This window comes from Tupaia chinensis, unplaced genomic scaffold (genome assembly GCF_000334495.1).
Source record: "Tupaia chinensis unplaced genomic scaffold, TupChi_1.0 Scaffold144346_1, whole genome shotgun sequence".
Lineage (NCBI taxonomy): Eukaryota > Metazoa > Chordata > Mammalia > Scandentia > Tupaiidae > Tupaia > Tupaia belangeri.
In genome coordinates, this window is record NW_006204205.1 from 3455275 (window position 1) to 3470440 (window position 15166).

The 15166-nt window shown below is 42.6% G+C and overlaps 1 protein-coding gene across 1 annotated transcript in view; it reads left to right on the plus strand.

Annotated features, from left to right (window-relative positions):
- ZCCHC10 (zinc finger CCHC-type containing 10) overlaps positions 1–15166 on the plus strand; it is a 22804-nt gene that overhangs the window by 265 nt on the left and 7373 nt on the right. The gene's annotated exons all lie outside the window — the stretch shown is intronic.

The window sequence follows — 15166 nt, forward strand, 5'->3', positions numbered from 1 at the left end:
GTGACCGTAGGCTATAGCGATTTCGCCGGGGACAGCCGCGTTTGGTCCGTGGGACCAAACGGAGCAGAATTAGGAGAGAGCCGTCGCTTTTGCTTTCCTTGAAAAGAACACGGAGGTGGTCGCCCGGTGTTTTAAGCCCCTCCACCTACCCCACGCGTTGTCAGGGAAGCCTGAAGCCCTGGTCCGACGCTGTCACTCCGGCCGGCTGCCGTAAGCCTTCTGCGTCTTATGTAGCCTCTAGCCCAGGCGACTTTTTCAACCTTCTTATCTCCTTCTCTGGGAACCGTCTTCCCTCAAAGCCAAGTGTCCTCCTAAACGATCTTCTCACTTTTTTGCCATTCATCTGTCCTGCCATAGATTAATTAATTCATTTAGTACCTACCTCTCTGTGCCAGAATTTTATTATAAAGACAAAGGGATGATTAAGACAGAATCTTCGCTCTCAGGACGCTTACATTCTTAAAGTAAACAAGGAAATACCGCTGTCATCAGACTTTTAAGGGAAATAAGCTATTGTGATGGGAAGAGGGAAAGACCCCCTTTAGGCTTGTTAAACTAGAAGGCATCTTGAAGAAGTGGCATTTGAACAGATTAAATGGGTGAGGAGTCAATCATAACCTGATTTGTAGAAAGAGAATCCAAATAGCGGCATAATTGCTTCAAGGCTAGAAAAGAGCTTAGTTTTTAAGAACTGAAAGATAACCATTGTCCCTAATGAGCGAGAGAGACTGGCACAAGAAGTTTGCAGTGGCCATCCCAGATGCCTCTTTATTGTAAAGCGTATCTTCGCCCGTCCTGCACACCCAGACATCTCCGTTTTTTATTCAGTACTCCATGCCATTGCCTCTTGCACACTTACATAGTTCACAGATTGCTGGTACGAATGTGTGTTTATATTTCCGTTTATGTTGTTTGTATTCAGAGTCCTATTCTTTCTTTCCATCTACTCTATCCATCAGGCTCGATGAGAAGAGTTCCTTGAGTATAAAGATAAAATAGGGAGTCAGTTGTAAGCCTGGTAGAAGAAGAAAGCTTTGAAGTCAGTCTGAGATCAAGAAGGGTGATACTACTACTTAAAGAAGTGCTCAATTATGTCACCAGGGTCCCCTTTCTTCCTCTTTCTCAGGTTTGCTCTTTTAGGTGTTGGTTCCATGCTTGGCTAGGCTTTCCTCACTGGTCCCATGATAGCTGCAGTACTTGGGGTGCTTTATATCCTCTTAGCTTTAAGTTGCTTGCACTTCATTGGCCTAGATTGGATTATATGACCAACCCTAAACCATGCCTACGGGATTGTGGAATTCTGATTGATTTGGAGATCTTGTTTTCTTCTTATACAATTGGTGGATGAACATAAACCAGTGAGCTGAGTGGGTTAGTCAGGAGAGGTAAATTAATGTTTGATTGGCAAGTTCACTGTAAACATGGAATTAAAATAACAGCATCTAAATAATATTGCTGTTCTTGTTTCAGGAGTATCAGAAAGTTAAACAGATATTTGTCTCTATAATGAGCCTGTATTTGGTACATGAGCTACACAAAAGTAAGAGACAGGCCTTTCCTTTAGGAACTCCTGGTCTTTTTGGGGAAAAAATGTTGCATATAATAAAAAGCCATCTTGGTGTACGGACTGTAAGTCTCTCAGGGATGCAGAGAACGAGGATCTTCAGAGAGCTGAAGAGATATTCATAATAGAAAAGCAGGAGGAGAAACTTCACTTTCATTTTTTTTTCTTTTTTTTTGAGAGTTTTTTGCTATAGGGTGTGTGCACTCGCCAGACAGAGAGAGACAGAGAGATAGAAAGTGAGAAATCACCCCCCCCAGGGGGGATGGCCACGCCGCAATCCCTTTTCCTCCATTCTCCTCTTGGGATCTTGGGCACGCACGCACACGTGCCCGGAGTGAGTTTAAGCCCTGGGTCCGGGACTCAAACCGCGGTCGACTACGTGGGAGTCCAGCGACATAGCCATTACACTAACTGCTAGTGCCATCCTGCCATAGCCATTACGCTAACTGCTGGTCCCTCATTTTTTTTTTTTTTTTAAAGAATTATTTTAACTTTATTATTAGTTTCCAATTTGACCAGAGAGAGAAAGAAAGTGAAAAGGAAACCACCAGGTCTGGGACTTGAACCATGATTGGCCTTTTGGGAATTGAGCGCCTTTAACCACTATGTCACTTACCAGCCCCACTTTTCATTTTGTATTCCTTAGATTTTTTTTTTTTTTTTTTTTGAGAGAGAGGTTTTTGCTATAGGGCGCGTGCGCTCGCCAGAAAGAGACAGAGAGACAGAAAGTGAGAAATCATCCCCCAGGGGGTTGGCCACACTGCATTCCCTTCTCCTCCATTCTCCTCTCGGGATCTTGGGCACACACGCACATGCGCCCGGCGTCAGTTTAAGCCACCAGGTCCGGGACGTGAACCACGGTCGACTACATGGGAGCCCAGCAACATAGCCGTTACGCTAACTGCTGGTCCCAGAAATATTTTATTTTTAAGGAGCATATTTTATCTCCATAATAGCAAGTTTAAACGTTTTTTTTTTAAAGAATTATTTATTTGGGACTAACAGATGGCATAATGGTTATGTTGCTGGATTCCCACAGTCAACTACAGTTTGAGTCCCAGGCCCAGCAGCTTTAAATTCATGTTAGGCACATATGCTTGTGTGCCCAAGTTCCTGAGAGGAGAATGGAGGAGAGGGGATTGCAGTGTGGCCAGCCCCCCTGGGGGGTGATTTCTCACTTCCCTTCCTGTCTCTTTGTCTCTCTCTGTGGTGAGCGCACACACCCTATAGCAAAAATCTCTAAAAAAAAATTGTTTAATTTTATTTATTATTTTTAAAATTTATTTATTTATATATATTTTTGAGATTTTGACTATAAGGTGCGTGTGCTCGCTGGAGAGACGAAGAGAGGCAGAGAGACAGAAATCACCCCTCAGGGGATGGCCATGCCGCAATCCCTTTTCTGTTCTCTCGATATCTTTGGCATGCACATGTGCCCAGTGTGAGTATTTTTCTTTTTTTTTTTTAAGAGAGGTTTTTTTTTTTTTTTTTTTGGAACAATTGGGTTTTTGGCACACACATGCACCTGGTGTGAGTTTAAGGCACCAGGTCTGGGACTTGAACCATGGTCAACTCCGTGGGAGCCCAGTGACAGAGAGACAGAAAGCAAGAAATCACCCCCCAGGGGGCGTGGTCATGCCGCAATCCCTTCTCCATTCTCCTCTCGGGATCTTCGGCATGCACACACATGCGCCAGCGTGAGTTTAAGCCACTGGGTCCAGGACACGAACCCCAGTCGACTACATGAGAGTCTAGCGACATAGCCATTATGCTAACTGCTGGTCCCCCCAGAGTATGTTTTAAGCTGTTGGGTCCAGCTTATGTGGGAGTGGGATTATGTGGGAGTCCAAATTCATAACTATTATGCTATCTGCTTTTTTTTTTTAATTTTTTATTACATTAACTTGCTCTAGGGCACGTGTGCTTGCACTCATTAGAGAGAGAGAGAGAGAGAAAGAGAGAGAGAGAAAGCAAGCTGCCAGGTCTGGGACTCAAACTGCAGTTTACCACTTGGGAGGCCAGCACCTCTACCACCATGCCACCTGCTGGCCCTTAAAACTTTCTTAAAGTTAGTTGAGAGAAATGAGAAAGTACCATTATCATTCTTTTGAAATCTGAACTAATAAAGGAAAGGGGACAAATAAAAAGAAGCCTAAATATGAACTCCCCATTCTGCAACTTTTTTTAAAGAATTATTTTATTTAACTTTATTTATTTATTTATTTTAATTTGACCAGAGAGGGACAGAGTGGGAGAGGGAAAGTGAGAAAGCAAACCATCAGGTCTGGGGCTTGAATTGTGGTCGGCTATATGGGAGTCCAGCACCCTTAACCAGCACACCACCTGCCAGCCCCTCCATCAAAATTTTAAGGACTTACCTAGTTACTCTTACCATTTTAATCGATTAAAATGGAGTGATTTTTACCTTGTAAATTATAATTGCATATGCTTACACATAAATCATAAATATATTGTAGAATCTTGGCACTATTTGGGTAGTTTCTTTTCTTTCTTTTTTTTTTTTTAGTTTATTATAGGGAGCCATGTGCTCAACAATGGGGTGATGGGAGAGTGAGAAAGCACCCCTCATGGGTATGGCTTTGCTACAATCCCTTCTCCATTCACCTCTTGGGATTTTGAGCATGCAATTACACACACCTCTGATGTGCCCTTCAAGCCCTTGGGTCCAGATTCAAACTGTGTAGTTGGCTGTGGTGGGTCCAGCCACCTTAACCACCACCCCACCAACTGGCCTAGGGTCATTTCTTCTGCTAAACCCTGTACTATATTCCACTGCTTTCTCTTTAGCAAGCAGGGGAGTCATCTAACTTGGGTCAAAGACACCAGTAATAATACACTAACCTCCTAAGGTGGCCTGTTAAGTTTTTCAGATCTATCAAGTTTACATTGGACCAAAAATAAAGTAATATTTATGAAGCTAAACCTTGCTTCCTGCTTACTTCCTTGCTTTTGACCCCAGCTTTGATTTCAGTCCATTAAAACCCGTTTTCGACTCCAATTGTCATCAAGTCAGTTCTCTCCTGTCTTGCATTGGCTTTTTTGGACTTAAGTGTCGGACTTACCTTTATCCTTGTTAAATTTCATCTTGTTAGATTCGACACAGAGCTCCAGCCTGTCAAGACCTCTTGGATCCTGATTCGGTCATCCATCGTTTTAGCTATCCCACTCAGCTTTGTGTCAACTGCAGGTTTGATAAATATACACATTCGTGTCCTCATCTGAGTCATTTATTAAAATGTTGAGCAAGACCATTCAGAACCAAACTGTGCAGGCCATCACTGGATCTTTCTATGTGTTTACTCTGACATTACACAGTACTCATTGTCCATGATGTTCAGCCCATCTTCCTAATTGTTTCATCTTGTTCACAAGGATATAAGAGGCTTTCTTTCTTTCTTTTTTAAAGAGATTTTTTGCTATAGGGTGTATGCACTTGCCAGAGACAGAAAGACAAAGAGAAGGAAAGTGAGAAATCACTCCCCAGGGGAGATGTCCATGCTGCAGTCCCTTCTCCTTCATTCTCCTCTTTGGACTTTGGGCACACATGCGCATGTGCCTGGTGCAGGTTTTAAGCCACCGGGCCCAGGACTCAATCCACAGTCAACTACATTGGAGTCCAACAGTGTAACTGTTACACCATCTGCTGGTCCCCTTTTTTTTTTTTTTTTTTGAGAGAGCTTTTGCTATAAGGCACATGCACTTGTTCGAGAAATGGAGAGACAGAAAGTGAGAAATTACACCCCCCCCCCAGGGTGGATGACCATGCCGCAATCCCTTCGCTTCTCGGGATCTTGGGCACACACCCACACGCGCCCACCTTGAGTTTTAAGTCACCAGGTCTAGAACTCAAACTGCGGTAGACTACATGGGAGTCCAGTGATGTAAACGTTATGCTATCTGCTGGTCTCTTTCTCTTTTTCTTTTTTAAAGTGAGATTTTTGCTATGGGGTGTGTGCTTACTGAAGAGACAGGGAGAGACACAGAGACAGAAAGCAAGAAATCACCTGGGGTGGCCATGTTACAGTCCCTTCTCTTCCATTCTCTCTGGATTTTGGGCACGTACACACAAGTGCCCAGCGTGAGTTTTAAGCCACTGGGCCCAGGACTCAAACTGCTGTCAACTACATGAGAGTCCAGCAACATAACCATTATGCCATTCTCTGGTCCCTTATATTTGAAACGTAATAAGGATATTAGTCTATAATAATTTGATACCTCATGATCGTGACTTCTTTTTTTGAATGGATTTTGTAAATTGAGCCAGAATATTGCCTCGGTTGTATACCAATCAAGTTCACTGGTCTAGTTTGTAGAATCTACCCATTTCCTTGCTCCGAAAATCAGAACAGCATTTTCCTACTTCTGGTCTTTCAGTACCACTCCTATTTGTCAGAGTTCCTCAGATTACCTGTTACAGTACAACAATTTCACCTAGAAAATCTCTGGGTATGTTTTTACCCACCCCTGAGGTATCCTGGGCTTTGATTCTATTCTTCTCATTCTATTTATAATTGTGTTTGCTAGTTAAAATAAAAATAAAAATAGTTCTATTTGCTCTTCTTTTTTAATTATTTTATTTTTCTTTCTTTCTTTTTTTATTTTAATTTGACTTGGGGAGGTGGGGAGAGAGAAAGAAAGCCTCCAGGTCTGGAACTCGAACCACAGTCAGACATGTGGGAGTCCAGCACCCTTAACCACCTACCCACCTGTGGGCCCCTTCCATTTGCTCTTTGAACCTATAACATGACAACACTGGTAGCCTGTTGGCCTAGCATTCTAAATTGTGATTCTGTTCTTTCTTTTTTTTTTTTTAATTCTTTTTACTTTAAATGCAACAAAATAAAAAACGGTTTCCATTTTCTTAATTGTTTTTACTAGTATCAGTTCATTTTGACAGGAGACTTTCAAATATATCTTTCATAGGCCTTTATCTATACTGTACTCCTCCTTAGTTACATGTTCCTTTAAAAATACTCCTTAGGAGCCAGCAGGTTGCATGGTGGTTAAGGGCACTGGACTCCCACATGGCCTACTGCGGTTCCAATCCCAGACCCGGAGGCTTGCTTTCTCACTTTCCCTGTTTCTCTCACTCTTGCTCTGTCCCTCTCTGGTCAAATTAGAATAAGTAAAGTTAAATAAAATAATTCTTTTTTTTTTTTTTTTTAAAGAGGTTTTTGCTATAGGGGGCTTGCGCTCGCCAGGAAGACAGAGACAGAAAGTGAGAAATCACCCCCGAGGGGTGATGGCCATGCCATAATCCCTTCTCCTCCATTCTCTTGGGATCTTGGGCACGCACACACATGCGCCCAGCATGAGTTTAAGCCACCGAGTCCGGGACTTGAACCGCTGTCGGCTACATGAGAGTCCAGTGACATAGCCATTATGCTAATTGTTGGTCCCAATAAAATAATTCTTAAAAAAGAAAAAAGCTCCTTAGAGGAACCAGCAGGTAGCATGGTGGTTAAGGTGCTGAACTCTCACCTGACCAACTGTGGTTCAAACTCCTAAACTGACGGCTTAAAAATCACACTGGGCACATGTACATGCAATGGTGTGGTCATATCCTCTGGGGGTGATTTCTCACTTTCCCTCTTTGTCTCTCTCTCTTTCTCTCCAGCAAGCTCAACAACCTTTTTTAAAAAAATGCTCTTTAGGGCTGGCCTCATGGCCTTGTGGTTAAGATAGCTAGATCCCACATGGTTGACTGTAGTTCATATCATGGACCTGATTGCTTGAGAAACAGCTGGGCACATGTGTGTGCATGTTCGAAATCCCCGAAGGAAGGAAGGAAGGGATTGTGCCATGATCCTTCCCCATGGGGAGAGCTTTCTCCTCTGCCTCCTCTCTCTCTCTCTATGGTGAGCCCACACACTATTTAGCAAAAAAGCAAAAACCCAAAGCCCCTTAAAATTTTTTTTCTCCTTTCATATGCAATCCATATTGCGTGTGTATTATGAAAGTATAAAATATTTGATAAGGAGAAGTAGTAGTATAATCCTGCCCCAGAGATTATCACTGTTTAGATTTTAACTATAAACTTTTAGGCAGTTTGTAAAATTTTGTATGACCTCCTTTTGTTCTCTGTGAATGTACATTAATTTTTTGACCATTTTCTTTGTTTTTGGATAGTTAGGTTTACTGTTATAAATGATATTGTACTTTTTGTAATAAATACTCTTGCAACTAAAACTTTGCATGGATCCTTCATTTCTGGGCCAAATGGCATGGGCATTTTAAAATTAATTTAATTAATTTATTATTATTTTTTAATTTGTCCGGCAGGGGGAAGCTGAGAAAGCAAGCTACCAGGTCTAAGACTTGAACCACTGTCAGCCATGTAGGAGTCCAGTGCCCTAACCACCACTCCACCTTCTAGCTCCAGTATATGTTGTTGTTGTTTTTTGCTTGTTTTTTTTTTTTTTTTTTAAGAATTATTTTATTTAACTTATTTGTTTGTTTGTTTATATTTTAATTTTGACCAGTGAGGGACAGGGTGAGAGAGAGGGAAAGTGAGAAAGCAAGCCCCCGGTTCCGGGATTGGAATTGTGTCAGTCATGTGGGAGTTCAGTACCCTTAACCACCACCTGCCAGCTAGATGTGTTTTTTTTTTAAATATTATTATTATTTATTCTCATTATTATTTTTGTCTCATTATTTTTTTAAATACTCAATCACTATACCTCATTTGGCTTATATAAAGAATTTACCCAACATGATATATTTCTGAGACCAGTCCAGTTAAGAATACCAGCTAGATATGGTTTTTTGGTTTTTTTTTTGGGGGGGAGGGATTTTTTGTTATAGGGCGCGTGCGCTCGCCAGACAGACAGAGAGAGACATAGAGACAGAAAGCAAGAAATCACCCCCCAGGGGGGATGGTCATGCCGCAATCTCTTCTCCTCCATTTTCCTCTCGGGATCTTGGGCACGCACGCACACGCGCCTGGTGTGAGTTTTAAGCCACCGGGTCCAGGACACGAACCGCGGTCGACTACGTGGGAGTCCAGCGACATAGCCATTACGGTAACTGCTGGTTCCCTGGCTAGATATGTTTTAAGTCAGGTTCATTGAGGTATAAATTACACATTATGAAATTCATTTTTTACGAACAGCAGTTGGTATAATGGCTATATTGCTAGACTCCCATGTAGTTGACCACGGTTCCAGTCCTGGACCTGGTGGCTTAAACTCATGCCGAGTGCGTTTGCGTGTGTGCCCAAGGTCCTGAGAGAAGAATGGAGGAGAAAGGATTGCAGCGAGACCATCCCCTCCCAGGGGTGATTTCTTGCTTTCTGTCTGTCTCTGTCTTTCTGGCGAGTGCATGCACCCATAGCAAAAACCTCTCTAAAAAAAAGAAAAGAAAAAGAAAACCGGATCCCATATGGCTGACTGCTCTTCAAATCCTGGCACCATTGGCTTAAAAAACATGCTGGGCCAGCAGGTGGCATGGTGCTTAAGGATGCTGGACTCCTGCATGGCTGACTATGGTTTAAGTCCCAGACCTGGCAGCTTGCTTTCTCACTTTCTCTTTCTGTCTTTCTCTGATCAAATAATAATGATAATAAATAAAATAAAATAATTATTTTAAAAAATGCTTTGTGGATGTGTGTGCATGTCTAAAATCCTGATGGGGTGGAGAAGTAGAAAAGAAGAGATTGTGATGTGACCACATGAGGTTTTCTCTCTTTTTGTCTCTCGCTCTCTGGCAAACTACCCTGCCCTCACTCTTGATATTTTTGTTGTTAGGAAAAATTGGGAAAGACTTCAAAAGGGATTAAAAACAAAAGATTGGGTTTGGCAGATGGCGTGGTGGTTAAGGCACTAGACTCCCACCTGGCTGACAATGGTTTGAGTCCCAGACCCTGTGGCTTGCTTTCTCACTTTCCCTTTGGCAATAAAAAGAAAAAAACAAAAACACTTTAAAAAATGTTAATCATGGGCCAGCAGGTGGTATAGTGGTTACCATGCTGGACTCCCAAATGGCCAACCACAGTTTGGGTCCTGGACCCAGCAGTTTAGATCCCGGACCTGGTGTCTTGAAACTCACACTTGGTTGGGCTGGCAGGTGGCATGGTGGTTAAGGGCGCCAGACTCCCACATGGACAATCACAGTTCGAGTCCTGGACCTAGTGGCTTGCTTTCTCAATTTCTCACTCTGTCCCTCTCTGATCAAATTTTAAAAATATATAAATAAAATTTTAAAAGTTAAATAAAATAATTTTTTGAGAGGTTTTTGCTATCGGACATGTGTGCTTGCCAGAAAGACAGAGAGATAGAAAGTGAGAAGTCACCCCCCCTGGGGGGGGGGGGGGGTTTGCTATAGTCCCTTCCTTTTCTGGGTCTCACCACCTCCTTTTAATCTTTAAAACCAGAGTTTATTGGAGAATTTCCTTCTCCCATTACTGTATGACTAGACGATGTTCTCCTTCACCCCTGCAGGTCAGATACATACGCTGACAGTTAACATCCACATTAATATCCCGATAAATGGCATGTGTGCCCAAAATCCCAAGGGTAGAATGGAAGGGAAGGGATTGTGGTGTAGCTATGCCCCTGGGGGTGATTCTCACTTTTTCTCTCTCTGTGTCTGTCTCTCTCTCTTTCTCTAGTGAGCACATGCACCTATGGCAAAAAAAAAAAAAAAAAAAAACCTTAAAAAAATGTTAATCATAGGTGGACTTTAGATAATTGTGAATGTCATATTTATAATAACAAAATAAACTCCACAATGTCTGATGGGTAATATTTTTAATGACTAGGATCCCACGCTATCAGTTTCTTTGAGAAAATAACCGTATGCTTGCTTGGTAAAGAAGATTATTTCCTTGATTCTGATAAACTACCCTGCCCTCACTCTTGATATGTTTGTTGTTAGGAAAAATTGTGAAAGACTTTGATCCTCACTCTTGATATTTTTGTTGTTAGGAAAAATTGTGAAAGACTTTGAAAAGGATTAAAAATGAAAGACTAGAGTTGGCAGATGGCGTGGTGGTTAAGGCTCTAGACTCCCACATGGCTGACAGTGGTTTGAGTTCCAGACCTGGTGGCTTGCTTTCTCGCCTTCCCTTTCTCACTCTGTCTCTTGCTGCAGAACTAAAGAATAATAATAATAATAAATAAAGTTAAATAAATAATTTAAAATGAAAGAGTGGGTTTTCTCTCTGGTCTACTCTTCCCAAATAAGTGACTGTAGGAGGGTCTGCTCCTTTCATTATCTTTGAGGCATATATATATTTTTGGAGAGGTTTTTGCTATAGGGCGCGTGCGTTCGCCAGAAAGACAGAGACAGAGACAGAAAGGGAGAAATCACCTCCCAGGGGGGATGGCCACTCCACAATCCCTTTTCTTCCATTCTCCTCTCAGGATCTTGGGCACGCACGCCTATGCGTCCGTCGTGAGTTTAAGCCACTGAGTCCGGGACTTGAACCGTGATCAACTACACGGGAGTCCAGTGACATAGCCATTATGACAACTTCTGATCCCATCTTTGAGATATTTTACAAATAATGTTAAGTTGTAGAAGCTGGTGGTATTGCAGAAAACTCTTTTCTGTAAAAACGCAGTGCAATCAATTTCTGTCCCGTGCTTACTAACCAGTTTTCAAGTATTTGTACATTCATTTCAACATTATGAATTGTTCATTTATGTATGTTGTTTAGTTCTTTCTCTTTTTTTGGAAAAAAAAAGTTTATTTTATTTTGCGAGAAAGACAAGAACCCTTAACAAGTCTTGCCATGGTGCAGTCCTCATCCCAGCTTTGCAGCCATCCAGGGTCATGGGTGAACAGATGCTTAGCATGTATAGGGAGACCCCAGGACACGAACCCTGGGTCTTCCCATGTGGTACAAGCATCACAGAGGATCGTGTTCCCTGTACCAACATCTGGTCTGAAGTATCTTATATCTACGATCCACTTCCGTTAAATGAAGTTGTAGTTTGAGTTTTTTCTTGTTTGTTTGGTTTGGTTTTTGGTTTTAGTTTTTGTTACTCTGAAGCATTCCACTGTATTTCATACTGCAAATTTCCATTTTACTTTGATGTTGTTGTCAGTGTTGAAGATACTACAAATTATGCTGTTAAGAACTTTTTAAAAAAAATTTGCTATACCATGTGTACTCTTCCTGGAGAGAGACAGAAAGTGAGAAAGTACCCCCGAAAGGAAATGACCATGCCACAATCCCTTCTCCATTTTCCTCTCAGAATTTCGGGCTCGCATACACACATGCCCAGCATATTTTTCAAGCCTCTGCTTTAGGACTCTGTCTGTGCAGTAGGCCAGGTGGGGTCCAGCTGCCTTTATGCCACGAGACTGACTGGCCCCGGGGTGCTTTCTCATGTTCCCTCTCTGTCTCTCTGGAAAGTACATGTACCCTCTAGCAAATTAAAGAAAAAAATGATGGCAATGGATTTTCTTTTCTTTTTCTTTGTCTTTTTTCTTTTTTCTTGCCAGATGGCACATGCACTTGCCAGAGGAAACAGAGATGGAGGGAAAGAACCCTCCCCCACCCCCCCATGGGGCATGGTCACACCAAAATCCCTTCTCCGTTTCTTCATCCTGTTGGGATCTTAGGCATGTACCCACAAACACCTGGCATGCTTTTCAAGCTGATGGGGCAGGACTTAAAATGCACTGTTGGTCATGTGGCATCAGCTTCCTTGACCACAAGGTCACAGGCCCACCTGACTGTAATGGGATCTGGCCTTTTAAGTAAAACAGAGGGGCCAGCTCTGTGGCCTGCTGGTTGGAGCAGCCAGATCCCATGTGGCCAGCTGCACAGTTTGGGGCCCCTCCCTGGCAGTTTGAGAGACAGGGCACGAGTGCATATGTGTCCAGAGTCCTAACAGGGTAGAGAGAAGGACAGGGGTTTATGGCATGACCATTCTGGACACACATGCACACATGCCCTGTCTCTCAAGTACATGTACCCTCTAACATAAATAAATAAATAAAACAAAAACAATTAGATAAATAAATGAACTATGTAATAAGGAGAAGATATCTATGAACTTGCAGATGCTAGTCCACAACATAATTACTGCAATAGTTAGCAGCAGCTGTGTAACAGATTGCCTCAGAATTTAGTGGCTTGTAACAGTAAATATTAGCTCACAGTTTCTGTGGGTCAGGAATTCAGGAATGACGTAGGAACGCAGTTCTGACTCAGGCTCTCCCAAGGGGTCAGGATGTTGCCAGGGGGTTTAGTCATCTGAAGTCATCACTCACCAGGCTATTGGCAGGAAGTCTCGGTTGCTCACCACTCGGGACTCTCTAGTGGATGCTTGAGTGTCTTCATGACATGGCAGCTCTCTGACCCATACTTCATCACTACCTTATTCCATTTATTGAAGCAGGTCACAAAGTCCAAAGCACTGCCCGAGAGGGGGGAGTTCGTCTCCACTTGAAGTGAAGAGTCAAAAACTCTGTGTACGTATTTGAAAACCACTGCAATCACAAAAGGACAAATAGTAACTATAGCAATGAAGTCTGGTAGACCTTACATAATCAAGGAATCCAAATGAATATCATCTGTAATAAATTGGGAGGCCAGACCGTGGGCGGCCGTAACATGTCAGGCGCTAAGAGACTGACCCCCAGGGGAAGGTTTCAGGTTTTATCTGGAGAGCTTGAGAACTCAGGGCACATACATGCCTGTGATCCAGGACCAGCTGGGGTGAGTCATGGTGTCGAGACACTGTTGGGGGTGCTGTCTGTCCTATTTGTAAAAGGAAGAAATAAATAAACTTAAAAAAGATAAATGAAGTATTATAGTACTGATAGAATGCGAATGTAATGAGAAGTACACGACATCACTACACTCTTAGCAAAGATGTGTGGCCTGAACCTAACTGTAGGGATGTTAGATGTGCTACTTAGCCTCTCTGATGGCCCCAATGGTCCCTGCCTTCTGGTACACTCTTGTATAATCTACACCCCTATACCAGGGTTAGTCCATGTGACTAATAGAATATAGCACAAGTGGGACCAGCAGTTGGCGTAATGGCTATGTTGCTGGACTCCCATGTAGTCGACCACGGGTTGAGTCCCGGACCTGGTGGCTTAAACTCACGCCAGGCGCATGTGCATGCATGCGCAAGTTCCTGAGAGGAGAATGGAGGAGAAGGGATTGCAGCATGGCCATCCCCCCGGGGGTAATTTCTCGCTTTCTATCTCTCTGTCTTTCTGGCGAGTGCACGCGCCCTATAGCAAAAACGTACCCCCCCCCAAAAAAAAAGAGAATATAGCACAAGTGATAGTCATTTCCAAGATAAGTTATAAAAGACCAGTTTCAGGCCCCACAAGTGGCATGGTGGTTGGGGGTGCTGGACTCACACATGGCAGACTGCGATTCGACTCCTGGACCTGGCAGCATACTTTCTCACTTTCTCTGTCACTGGTGAGCACACATGCTCTATAGCAAATGAAAAATAATAATAGTACATAAAATTAAATAAATAATTCTTTAAAAAACCACAATTCTTTCTTGGCTTGTCTTAGTCACTCCCTCTAGGGAAAAATGAAAAATATCATGAGTAGCACTTTAGAGAAGCCAGTGTGGCAAGGAACTGAAGCCTCCTGCTAATAGCCATATAAGTGATCTTGGAAGCACATCCGACAACTCAGATTGGAGCACATTCTGCAAAACAGCTGGTCTGTAATCTTCAAAAAGTGCCAAGGTCATGAAAAGCAAGACACAACTGAGGACCTCTGCTCTTCCAGATTGAAGGAGGCTAAAGAGATGTACACTACAGCTATGTTGCTGACCTGAATTTTGCTGTGAAAGACATTTGGGGGACAGTTGAAGAAACTTACATGAGCTCTAAGGAACAAATAGTAGGAATGTATCAACATTAATTTTTAATTTTGAGTGTTAAATTCTTAGGTAGGAAAATGTACTACTTTGCAGAATATGTAGTAAAATATTCTGGGTTGATTAGGTATCAGGTTGCCAACTTACAAATGGTTCAGTAAAAAATAGTCTTTGAATTATACTATAACTTGTTCCTAAGCGTTAAAGCTATATACAGGGGGACCAGCAGGTGATGTAGTAGCTGAGGTGCTGGACTCCCACATGGCTGACAGCAGTTCGAGTCCTGGACCAAGTCCTAGACCGGGAGGCTTGAAACTCAGCCTCCATGACTTGTATATGTATATGCCTGCATGCTCAGGATTCCAAGAGGAGAACCTATATGCATGAGAATGGAGAAGGGATTGTGGCAAGGCTATCCCCCCAGGGGTAACTTCTCACTTTCTGTCTCTTTGTCTCTGTCTCTCTGGCCAGTGTACTTGCCCTATGGCAAAAATCTCTCTTTTAAAAAGAGCTATATGGGGCCAGCAGGTGGCATGGTGGTTAAGGGTGCTGGATTCCCACATGTTGGACCATGATTTGAGTCCTGGACCTTGCAGATTACTTTCTTGGTTTCTCTCTCTCTCTCTCTCTCTCTCTCCGTCTCTGGTCAAGTTAAAAAACAAACAAATAAATAAATGAAGTTAAATAAAATAATTCTTTTTTTTTTTTTTTGAGAGTTTTTTTTTGGCTTTAGGGCGCGTGCGCTCACCAGAAAGACAGAGAGAGACAGAAAG